The sequence below is a fragment of the Lissotriton vulgaris genome, chromosome 6, assembly GCF_964263255.1.
Source record: "Lissotriton vulgaris chromosome 6, aLisVul1.2, whole genome shotgun sequence".
Classification (NCBI taxonomy): domain Eukaryota; kingdom Metazoa; phylum Chordata; class Amphibia; order Caudata; family Salamandridae; genus Lissotriton; species Lissotriton vulgaris.
Window position 1 is genome coordinate 897,435,779 of NC_141694.1, and position 13,413 is coordinate 897,449,191.

The 13,413-nt window shown below is 42.9% G+C and overlaps 1 protein-coding gene across 1 annotated transcript in view; it reads right to left on the bottom strand.

The window, feature by feature from the left end:
- The window catches only part of ACOXL (acyl-CoA oxidase like), a 1,104,726-nt gene that overhangs the window by 923,356 nt on the left and 167,957 nt on the right, over positions 1-13,413 (bottom strand). The gene's annotated exons all lie outside the window — the stretch shown is intronic.

Consider the following 13,413-nt stretch of genomic DNA (forward strand, 5'->3'; position numbering starts at 1 on the left):
AAACCATCAAAAAAACGGACACGATTACCACACACAATACTTGCCCAGTGAAGATTCTGAAAGCAGTGATCATATGTTTGACTCAAGCTTCTTTTTATGGCAGTCATCCCACATTCTTACAAATAGTTTTGCAACAAAAAAATGCTTTATTGCTAAGCTAAAAAAGAATTGTTGTAATTAATATTAAATCAAAATGCGCTTATCATCATACCATACACTAGAAACCACTACTTCTGGTAGTTCTGGGGTTCTGGTTGCATGGCCCAACTTAACATATGAATTTCAGGGGCCTTTTGGGATTTTGCCTCATAACATAACTTCCCTTAAACTGTTTGTTTTAGGGTATTTTACATTTTTAATAATAATAAACATTTGTTTCTTCTGAGAATTAAAATTTAACTTCACTATAACAAACTTTTTCAGTTTTCGTTAAACAGTATCCTTCAGCCCCGCAGTACACCAGTGGTGTAACGAAAGTTGAAGGGACCCCCATGCAAGGTGCACAGCGCAGCCCCCGCTCTTGATTTAATCTGGAGCTCTCAGGCCCTAGTACAGTGCTGAGGGGTCCACTGCAGTTCAGCGCTCCCCCCGAACAGCAGGGGCTACAGGGGCCTATGTTACACACCTGCAGTACACACCTTGTGCCACAGTCCCTGTGCTTCCAAAGCCCGCTATGCATGGCTATTTATAGTGGGCTGTAGGCACAAAGGCCTGGCCACTGGTCATGTCCTGAACTAACTAGAGCAAAAAAACATTGGTGGACAGAATGTATAACAATGTCATACATTCACCCCAGTACAGAGATCTGGGCCTAAATCCATCGTTTTTGCTCCCATGCCATTCCAGTTTGAACCCAGCCATATGCAAATCAGTCTTGACCCTGAGCCCAATGGGAACAGTCCAGCCCAACTGCCAGGCCAGGTCCTCCCTGGACTGGAAACAAGCATCTAAGACCGGTTTCGGGGTTTCACCCCATATCAGCCAGGATAGCTGGACTCCAATAGCAAAGAGCGCATGGGACACACGTCTGGGCATACCCGTCCCACTCAGGTTGACAAAAGTAAAAAGACAAAATGATGGACAGAATGCATAACAATGTCATACATTCACCCCAGTACAGAGATCTGTGCCTAAATCCATCATTTTTTTGCTCCCATGCCATTCCAGTTTGAACCCAGCTATATGCAATAAATAAGCATCCTAGGACCGGTTTTGGGGTTTCACCCCTCATCAGCCAGGATAGCTTGATTACAATGGCATGAAGAGCACGGGACCCACGTCTGGGCATTCCCGTCCCACTCAGGGTGACAAAAGCAAAAAGAACAATTGATGGACAGAACGCAGAACAATGTCATACACTCACCCCAGTACAGAGATCTGGGACTAAATCCACTGGATTCAAGGTAGCTTTGCTGATGAAGGGTGATGCCCCGAACCGGTTCCAGGATGCTTGTTTCCGGTCCAGGGAGGACCTGGCTTGGCAGTTCAGTCTGGATTTTTCCCATGAGGCACAGGGTCAAGAGTGATTTGCATATGGCTGAGTCTAAACTGGGGTGGTGTGGTGAGCAAAAGGACGATGGATTTAACTCAGATCTATTGACTGGGGGGTGAATGTTGCATTTGCTCGGCATTCCAGCCATCACCCGTTTGTCTTTTGCTGAACTAACTAGAGGCATGAGAGTGATGTCCATGCACAGGTGTGCACAATAGCTTTTCTGAAGCTATGTAGTAATGAATTCAACATAAGCAATGTGAGGAGGGATAGATAATAGTCCCTGGTGCAGTTCAAATTGACCACGGATGGATGGTAGAAATAATAATAATTCCACATTTCTAAAGTGCAAACGTATAACCCCTAAGGCTATCCAGGTGTTGGGCGGAAGTCAAGGAGATTAAGTGAGCTATTGCCCAGAGTCACATGATGCCGAGCTGAGCTGCTGCCGGTGATCGAGCCATAAGCCTCGCACTCCAGAGTCCCACTCTGGCCGCTGCGCCACACCTCTCCCTCTGGTCTAAAAGCTCAATCTGATGGAAATGAGACTAGCACCTACAAGCTGTTAACATTCTTGCTGTTATGAAGAGTCTTGTGAACCACAGAAGTTGGCAAAAAAGTATAAAGGAATTTCTCTACCAATCAAAATAGCACGCCTCATCTTAGGTTATTTCACTATCAACTTTAATGTAAGGGGCAAACTGAGTAAAATGCTGACTGACGTTTTCTGACAATAGATCTATCTGAAAAAATCCCAAATTTCTTGGGTTGAACAAAAATCAAGGCAATTCATAACTTGGTAGAGCACTGAGAGGAGTCGATGGTCACTGAAATCTTGGAAAAGGGGCCCGAAAGGACTGATCTTTGGGGAGTTCCCATTCCTGAAATCACCATGAGATGGAGAAGAAAATCTCTTTTGAGATGGAAGGTTTCTTTATTTACAGCTGTTCATAGCTGGCCCTACTGAACTGGCAGATGATCTTGCAAGTCTCTCATTTGCAGAAAGGACAGAGAAACTACATGACTAAAAGTGGCCATCAAGCTGTCTCTGACAACTCCATGCAATATCAGTGGTGACACTTAAACACACCTTACCTATATTCATTCACTCACTCACTCCATCCAGTTTCTCTCTCTCTCTCTGTCTACATGGTGAAAAAAACTTGCAAGCAGTTGGGTGTGGAGGGAATTTAAATGATGATTCTGAAGAGGCGAGGTTACATAAAAGCTGGAGGGTTGAGTCGGAGGGTTCCTTCATGAGGAGGAAAATAACTTATCAGCTAGAACAAAAACACAGTAAAATGACTGAAAGTTCAGTCTGAAAAAAACAAAAGGTTCATTTAAGTTCTAGGTAAAGTCTGAAGATCAATCTATTGTATCGGTGAGGTACATATGCGATGATGCTGATACAGGGGAAGAATAGCGGCACACTTTTGATCTCAACCCTCTTCTCATTTTTGTCCTTGTTCCTGTGCTTTTTGTAATGTACAAAAGAAGTAGCTTCCCAAGAAGACCCTGGTAGAGAATTGTGTACTGGAGGCCTTGAAGCTCCTTCTCTCACTGAACTGTGCAACTTATCGGTAGTAGTTGAGAGGGGCCTGGGATCTTTTGGGCTCCCAAGTGCAGATGCAATAGAATCAGGGTGCACCAGGACATCGTTGAAAATTAAACACTACCTTTGATGGGAGTTATATGGCAGAGTGACTATTAAACTCTCTGTGAAATTTAGTTTGGGAAGACCGAGCAACCCCACAGTGCTGAGTGCCTGTTCGGTGGTATTCAAGAGCACGAGTGAAGTACTGTAAAATCAAGTTTGAATAAGTTATCAAGTACCACATGGTCCAAAGGTGGGTGAATGGAGGCTAAACCATTCAGAGGCACTGTACTTATGGTGCAGTGCCCATAGGTTTTGCCCCCTGAATGAACTGTTGAGGACCCCAAATCACAAACAGGGAGAGGAAATTATCACACTGCTCAAGACATTCTTTGCAGAAACAAATGGCATGCCTGTTCCTTAGTATAGTGAAATATGAAATTAATTTGAGCGGTGGATATGTTAGTCTGTTATTTGGATTGAGAAGGATAGTGGAGGGATAGAGAAGGGAAAAGGTTTGAATTTATATAGTGCTTGACACCCTCAATGAGACGTTGAAGAGCTTCTAGGTGAGCAGCATGCTACTCCGGAACCAAAAGAAAAACAAAAAAAATGATTACTGATGAATTAATCTGGGGGAATATGAAACTAATTTGAGTGGTGGACATGTTAGTCTGTTATTTGGATTGAAAAGGATAGTGGAGGGATGGAAGAGGGTAGGGTTTACATTTATTTAGTGCTTGCTACACCTGATGAGGTTTTAAAGCACTTTTGGTGGGTAGCACACTACTCCGGAATCCAAACAGGATAAGTAGGGAATTTTTATAGGGAGGTATGATATTAATTTGAGCGGTGAACATGTTAGTCTGTTATTTGGATTAAAAAGGTATAGTGAAAGGACAGAAGAGGGAAGGATCGAGAAAGTTTTTTTTTGTTTGTTTAGTAGTTCTTGGAGCAGTAAGGGGGGTTGGAATGAGTAAAGGGGAGGTGGGGGGGAAAAGTCAGAGAAAAGGCTTAAGAAAGGCTTGTTTGGGAGATCTGAACAGTAAACGAGATATGAGATGATGCAAGGAGGGGTAAGGGAGGCATGAGTCTAGAAAGGGTTATTTTGGCGATCATAGTAGTGGTATGGGGTTTGGGATGAATGGGAGAGTGTAGGTAGATGATATATTGATAGAGGTATAGGGTAAGAAATAGGGTAGTGCAATGGAAAGAGTAGTAGAAAGAGATTTGAGATGAGTCAGAGTGGAAGTAGAGGATATAGTACAAGAGATATAAGGTGATATATATGGTAGTGCATTGGATATGCTGAATTTGAAAAAAAGAAATATATATAAAGATACATAAGTACATGGACGGTATATCATAAAAACATGGATGGTATATATGCATAAGGCAGGTAATATATGTAGTTTGAAGTTGCATTTAAGAAACTGTATTTTGAATTAATGTATTTCTTTTTATTTTTGTAAATAAATAGTGAATCAGTTGTAGATAATAGTTATGATGAAAGATTTACTTATTTATGCAGTCACATATACATGTTTAACATAGACTAATTTAACTATAAGTAATATATACATTTTTAGGCAGAACTAACAAATAACTATATCTTTAAAACATAATTATTCAACACGTTTATACAAAGCAATACAAATATGTAGGTACACATCTATAGTCCAAATAAATGCTTATATACAGAGGAATATGCTGTATATTTATGGTTGAGTATGGTGGTTATGTGGGCAAAAGCCAATTCTTGAGTAGTCTTCTGAAGATAAGGTGGTTATCCGAGGATCTTATGTTTGGGAGTAAATAGTTGGGGGTAAATAATTTGATTGTTTGGCTGCTTGAACAGAGAAGGATGTGCCACCCATGTTTTTTTTCTTGTAAAGTGGGATTATGAGGCGAGGGCCCAGTCTAGAGCAGCGGTTCCTTTGTTGAATGTATTATGTGATTTTATCCCTGATGAAGAGTGGTCCTGTTCCATGTATCGTTTTGTGGGTGAGTCAAAGCAGCTTGAACATGGATCTTCTGGCAACCGTCAACCAATGCATGCAGTATGCATCAGTGAAGCTCTTAGATCTAGGGGGGCTTTTAACAGTCCAGCTTGTCACTCTAAACAGTTATTTGTGATTACACTACATTGGTTCAATATGTAAAAACACAAGAGGCCGGAGTACAAGAAGTTCCGACCGGTGTCGATGATGCCTTTGACAAATCACTAAACACTCATTTTTCTGGTTGCAAAACAACAATGGTTAGAGCAAAGGAAATCGAGCAGAGCATCACACTATTGCACACATGTGATACTGTGCTAAATATCACGTGGTGCAAATAAGCACTGGCCGAAAAAATAAAATAATATATTTACAGTTATAGTAGGACAATATAGTAACTGTGTGCATTAATTCTCAAAGAAACACGACAAAGTGGAAATCTTTGCCTACTTAACCTGTGTGGTCAGCAACAGTACATAGTTTCCTTCGAAATATTGCCACAGCTTCCTATGCTCTATAAATGATGCAGCTTGTGAAAGAGCAAACCGATTATGTACAAACTGGTACCAGCTAATAAATTGCCACATTCGCTGATTAGACAAGTTACAGATAACATAGAGTTATAAAAGATATGGTCAGTGGTTAAACTTACTTGCTCCTTTTTTTATGAAACCTTTTAAAGCCACCTTTAATCTTCTGTCATTTAAATTGTTGTTCTAATCTATCTGCTGTAAAATTATGAACCTAGCCCAGTTCATTGTCAGGACTCTCATAGTATGCACTTTCAAGTTATCCCTTAACATTTGTTTAAGAGAATACATTAATCTAGATGGGAAACAACACTATCAAAAGGTGCTGAATAATTAAAACAAAAATATATTTAGAGTTTTGGAAGCTTAGGTTTCAGAAAGCTAGGTTTAAAAACTCTAAACCATGCCCTTCCCATAATGCGGCGAATGAGACAGACAAACAGTTAATGTGAGACAGACAAACAGTTAATGTAAGACGTGCACACCCAGCTTTGTCCCCATTTTATTCCTGATAAGCTATTCCGTGCAACTGTAGGTAGACGTGGTTGCATTTCAGATAGGGGTTTTATTTTTCATTTTCATTGCATAAGAAATCCACTTTGGGGTTTGCTTTTCGCACTTTATGAGCTGTGGAAGCAATATTCTTGTTATTGAGAAAGAAATGTGTGCGACTGTGCTGAAAAATAGTTCAAACCGTTCTTGCAGAAGAGGAAGTTTGTACCAAGGATGAACCACAAGTCTCTAGTTTTCTATGCCAAAGGTGCAAAGTGGAGAGGTCAAAACGGCACAGCTAGATTGGAGAAATTAGGCTCAAACCTCATTGCTGGTGGGAAAAATGCCAAGACAGAGTGTCTTTTTTTAGGTCAAAGCCACCAGACAGAACAGCTGTATGGTATGCTATGGACATCTTGGGGACATTCAGAAAGCTGACCTAGGAATGCATTCCACCAGTTGCTTACCATTGGCTTAGTGGTTTGTAACTCACACTTTCTGACTTCTATTTCCTGGCTTAATTTACTTTAGGCTGTCCAGCTTGAGTTAGTCTCTCCCGTTGCACAAATCTTGTTTTCTGTCTTCTTCAACAAACACGCTTTCTGTAAACAAGCCTTTAAATTGTGTTCTTAACTTGTCACATTTGCTGTGCATTCAAAAACAGAGTTCAAATGTCAGTCTCTCACTTCCAAGGGAGCTTGGTGTTTACTTTTCTTTCTCGGACTTCAAAGAGAGAGAATGTGTGTGGCAATCCTGATGAGTGTCAAAGTAAGAGAAGAAGATGTAGGATAGTTTTTAGGCCTCGCCCCTCGCGATGCAGTGCGCTACACTGCTCACGCAGGCGAGCCCTTTTGTCCTGGGTTTGAAAACGGACCCTGGAATCGCAGACGCTCGTTCGTGTGCTTTTCCTTTTGGGCTCCGCTATTGGGCTTTGAGTGCGTGTTTCTTTAAAACAGAGCACGCAATAGGCCAAAGGCGGGCGCATTGCTCCGCCCATGGCCTATTGGTGTCTGTTACGCGCACCAAAGCCCATATGTCTTCAATTATCCTACCCAGACATGGGCGCGATAATTTAAGACATATGGCTTGCAGTGGCGCGTGCACCACTAGCGGGCATGTTTTTTTTTTTTAAATAGCGTACGCTTTCGCGATCACTTTCAGTGCCGCTTGTCTTTACATTGGTGCCTTTCACTTGGCTCATTCTTTCAACCTCCATAAGACCTGATCACAAAAGTGGTGAAGGTTTTTTAGCAAATCTCTTTAAAGCCACTAAATGTAAATGTAAATACATATGTATGACAAGGAAATGTACGGTACTTTGTTAAAAGTTGTCTTCTGGACTCTCCTTAATTACTATTTACCTTTTTGCTGAATTTGAACAAACAACTATTTCTAAGTAAAAAGAACAACCTTATTTTTTTCCTCTTTCGGGAATGTTAGCAGGTCTGGAGGTGGTTCTTGCAGCCCCTGCCGCACCACAAATGACAGTCCCCCTGTTTGCTAACAAGGTCGTTTAGACCCGAGAGCGTAGATTATGTGCCCGTTTTCTGATTAGAGCCAAAGAGGAGACGGACACTGGTTTAAGCTAGGAGTTTTAAAATATAAAAAAAAAACCTGATGCAGTATTCAATTGAAGAGCTTCCTTCTTAATGTTAATTTACATACCACCAACCAATATGTAAAGAGCGCCTATGTTGTACTTTGAGCTGCAGATGCTGAGATGGAAAGTGCAAGGCAGTTGTCTGTGGTGCAGGGCCGTCTACTAAATGCACACTCTCACCGTGTGTGAAACACGTCATTGTGCCGTGAAGTAAGTGCTGATTGCCGTAGATAGAAGGCTGGGTCAGCCAGGGAGTGCCTTAATATGCCCCTCAAGGCCTCTGTGTTCTCTGGTTGTATTTCCTCCAGTGTGGGGTGCTCAGAAGCCGTCTGCCGCCGCCGTGGGCGGAGGCCTGGCATCGCTGCTCTGTACCTGTTCATCACGGCACTCGGAGCGTGGGATTGTGTCCAAGTGCCTCCTCTTCTTGGAATACTGAACACAGAGCTTTGAGGTGTGCACAAACGCTGAGACTGGTTCTTTTACTTCGTGCACATCTATCCCGTGCTCTGGGATTCCTTGGGCACATAGGATTGCTTCCTGGTGTGAGGAGTGATTGGCATTGGCTCCAGGCCTCAGCTCACTGCCTCTCTTGAGTCTGCTGAGAGTCTAGTGTCGGTGTTCAGGGCTTGTGCTCCGCCTGACAAATTGGATCAGGAACTTGTAAATACAGGAAAGTCTTTAATTATCTCGCTTAGTCTGATGCATCTCTAGTTTCAAAGACTTCCAAACGTTGTGCAGGACTCACATCTGCCTTTTGTCCTGTCCTTATTAGTCATTTCAGTGTCTGATTTGTCCATTTTACCCCAACCTTATTTAATAGAAGCGCGATTGACCCAAAAAGTAACAGTCATATTACACTGTATCCTTTAATTGACTCATTAATTAAACAGCTGCAGCTAGAAGGCTTAAGCAGGGTCAATGGATTCACGTATCATTTTGAACACCAAATGTACTCGCTCAAGGCCTTGTACAAAACATCAGTCCTTATATTTGGGATACATTGATGATATTTCTTACAATATGGGATGAACCCAGTGAACAGTATGATGGAAGCACTGGGCATCCGAGCAGCGCCATGAGCACGCTAGGTTTCCATCTGTAATCATTATTTAAAATAGGGTCTGAGTCATGAAAAACAATATAACACAAGCATTTGCAATGCAATAGGTCTTGCATTTACGTGATTTTGAGCTATTGACATTACAAATAACAATGCCTTTTATATTTGTTTTCGTTTTAAAAACATAAATAAAAGGCATTGTCATTTACAATGCCAATAGCTTTAACTTGTGTAACTGCGAGACCTATTGCATTGCAAATGCTTGTTTGTCTAGCACACAACACAAAAAAATTTACAATGCTGATGTTTCAGAATATATCAAAATTAGTACAAATAAAGTACATTTCTTTGTAATCCTGAAGTGTGGTATAGACAAATATTTGAACACATCAATAGACTAGGTGATGACATTTGCACACCTTATTTTTTGAGTGCATTAAACTGTATTTCGGTGCAAATGTAAAGGTCATTTAAATTGAAAATGTATTGTCTGTAATGGCAGTGCGCTATCACACATGTGTACTCCATACTATGGGCCACATGTTTCAAATTTAGAAATTGCGATTACCTAATTGCGATTATCTGAGAATCGCAATTAGGTAAGCGCAATTTCCTATGTATGAAACTCCATGAGTTTCATATACCGATTCCTAGTGGGTCGCAAATTGACCTACCTTAATAATATTAATGTGGTAGCTTACAATTTGCGGCCCCAGAGGAATCGCTAAAATTACGGGGATGGTGGCCTGCTAGGGTCAGCAGACCACCATGTCTGTCATTACTTTTAAATAAAGCAATCTTTTTTTTTTTAATGCAGCTCGTTTTCCTTAAAGGGAAGGGAATGCTCCATGGGACCACTGCTTGCTCCTAAAAAACGTTTTTACAACCATTTCCAAAGGGGAAGAGGTCGCTTGGAGACCCCTTCTCATTTGCGAATGGGTTACCACCTACTTGAAGTAGTTGGTAGAATGCAAATGTTTTACGACTGCATTTACGGTCACAAAACATTCATACATACCACTAGGATTTGCTATTTGGAAGGTATGCCCTAAACACGCTCCTTCCAAATACCGAATCGCAAACCCATTTTGCGATTCGGTAACAGGTTAGCGAATTGCAAAATATGGTTTGAAACATGTAAAAAGCCTTTTTTTCATTCGCAAATGGGCCGATTCTGTGAATTGGCCCATTTGCAAACACGAAACTGGTTGATACATGTAGCCCTATGCCATTACACGTCACACTGTTCGACTCTATGGGACGAGACTCCATTCTACGACACTCCACTCTACACCCCTCCACTCTAAGACACTCTACGACACAAATTGCCACTCAACTCCATGCCACTCCAATCTACACCACTCACTCTATGCCACTACATGCCACTCCACACCACTTACCCCACTCCACTATACCCAACACCAATCTGCCCCACGCCACTCCCATCCCACTCCAATCTACCCCACCCCACTTCACATTATTCTACCCCACCCTACCCAATGAACTCCACTCCACTCTGCTCTACCCCACTCAATCTAACCCAATCAACCCCAATCTACTGCACTGTACTCAAATCTACCCCACTTTGCTCCAATTATACCAATCTACCCCACTCCAATGTACCCCAATCGAACCAACTCAACTCCTAGCTACTGACTCCACAACAATCTACCCAATTCCACTCTACCCCACTACAATCTACCCAAGTCCAATTTAGCCCAGTCCACTTCAAACTCCATTGCAATCTATCCAGCCGCTCTCTCCTCTAATCTATCCCACTCCACTCAAGTCTACCCCACTCCATTCCATTCCAATCTACCCAAGTCCAGCACAATCTACCCCTATCCATTTACCACAATTTACCCTACTCCAATCAACTCCACTCTGATCTAGATTAATAAACCCTACTCCAAGCTACCACAATCAACCCTACTCTACTCAAATCTACCACACTCCAATCCACTCAATCTACCCCACTCCACTCTAATCTAATCTACTCCACTCTCCCATACTCCGATCTACACAAATCTAGCCCACTCTACTTCATCATCTACCACACTCTAATCTACCACACTCTAATCTACCACACTCTAATCTACCACACTCTAATCTAACCCACTCTAATCTACCACACTCTAATCTAACCCACTCCACCCCAATCCACCAATCCTCAATCTACCCCACCCAAATAAACCCCAGTCCAATCTACCCCCATCTATTCCATTTAAATCTACCCCACTCCAATCCACGCCACTCCATGCTAATCTACCCCACTCACTCTACCCTACTCCAATCATCACTCTTCAATTTACCCCACTCCAGTCTACCCCACTCCACCCTAATGTACTCCACTCCACTCTTTCCCAATGTATCTCACTCAACTCCAATCCATCAAACTCCACTCTACCCCAATCTACCCACTCCAATCCACAACAACATACCACACTCCATTCCCCTCTTCCCACCCTACCACATTTTACATCACTCCACTCTATCACATGCCACCCAAAAACTCCACCCCAGTTAAATCTAACCTACTCTACCCCATTCCGCCCTACTTTATTCCACTCCAATCTACCCTACTCCACTCCACCATATACTACCCTACTACAATCGAAACCATTCAATCTGCCCTCTCCAATCTACTCCACGCCACTCATCCCCACCCGAACTCAATTGACCCTCCACCATTCTATCAAACTCCACACTAATCTACCACGCTTCACATTAGCCAACTCTTATCTATCTCACTTCAATCTACCACACTTCACCCCAATCTACCCTAACACAATCCAGTCCCACTCCAATCTACCCCATTCCACTGTACCTAGCTCCACTTTAATCTAACTCAATCCACTTAATTCTACTCAACCCCAATCTACCCAGGCCCGGACTGGCCATAGCGGGCACCGGGCAATCCCCCGGTGCACCGCAAGGGTGGGGGCCGGTTTTGAGCCCCTGGGGGCCGATTTTGTTACAGGGCCGTTTTTGCAGCATAGCAGCAAAATCGTCCCTGCAACAAAATCGGCAGAAAACCGGTCCTAGCAAAGCGCTCGGCGGCACCTCCAACCCCCTGAGTGGGGAGGGGGGCAGGGGGTCGGCCGAGTATTTTGCCAGGCCCGGTTTTGGTTCCCAGTCCGGCCCTGAATCTACCCCACTCCAATCTAACCCAATATATCCCAATCCCCATTTAGGGTATCCACCTTCAAGCTGCAGGGATTATCAAATGTATTAGAGTCTTTATGTTACGTAAACTATGGGGTGAACATATGGCCATGTCTCCACATGCTATTTTACTGAATCATTACTTTTTGATTTGGTTTAATTTCATGTTATTATTTCATGATGTTTTATGGAGGGACATGTGTGACATCCTGTCTGGAATCTCAGTGTGTTTTCCTAAAAGCGGGGTTCCACACTGAGTTTCCAGAGAGTCATTAGCCCAGCCTTCTTTCTTCTCATAGATCTGTTTTTCTTCACAGTAAATAAACCAGTAGAGCCTCAGTGTAAACAGGGCCTACTGGGCCACAACTATGTTGGTTAGGGTGTTTGCCTCTGGTGTCCTAATGTCTGTCCTACCATAGCTGTGTAAATTGGGCCAAATACACAATTTTCACACATGACTCTCTGGGTAGCGAGTGCTAGCAGTCAAAGGTTTCTCATGAGTTTCTGTGGTGCAGAGACTCATAACGTAAACAGTCACACTAACACAATAATTCATTGCCCAGGTATTTTCGGTTAGCAAAAAGGGGAGCATTTTATTCGAACCATAACGAAATACTTAACACAGGAAATGTTAGTCATTGCATATTATGGGTATTAAGGAGGTTATCTACACTAAAATCAAGAGACTAGATTTAAGGGCAGGTGCACGCTCACTATTGGTGCAGAGGAGCAGCTTTCCTGGTTTCAGTGACTTGTAGGTCAGTCTGTAGTTCCTTTACTAGACAATTCACTTTCAGCAAGGTTTTTGCTAAAGCATGGATCCCACAAAAAATGATGTAGTAAAGTTCAAAACATTCTGTTACGGCAATGGCTTTACTGGAGATGTCAGGTGTTTTTAAGGCTTAAGTGTGAGCTTATGGGTCCAGCCATATACTTGAGTAGACATGCTTGCAGGTGCAGCGACATGGCCAGGTGGCCTACCTCCTTTTTATGCAGAGCCTGGTGCAGAAGTAGGTGTCTCTGGGGAAGTCTGCTTCGATTGGGCAGGTCTTATTACTACCAGAATTTGATATCTGTCCTCTTGTCCGTGGTGCTGGTCTGCAATCTTGGACAATGTGCAGAAGGCAGAGTCCTCCTCTGGGGGCAGTCGCAGGGGCAGGCCCGCTGGAGGCAGGGATGTTGGGGGGTGGTCACTGAGCTTGTTGGGCTTGTGTTATGTAATTGCAGAAACACTCAGAGATACAGAGACCTTCATGCAGAGTTGCTCTTCTGAGCCACCCCTTTATCGGCCTGGGCAGCTGAGCTTCTTCAAGAAGCTTCTGTGGACCATACATGTCTCTCACCATTCCCAGAAGGTGAGGGAGGCTCCCAGGTTGCATGCAGACCTCTAAGCCTACAGCAGGATGTACAGACTACAGGTCATACCTCCTCTCCTCTGGGAGGCTGGCTATCCAAAAGACACCAGCCCTGGATCTCAACA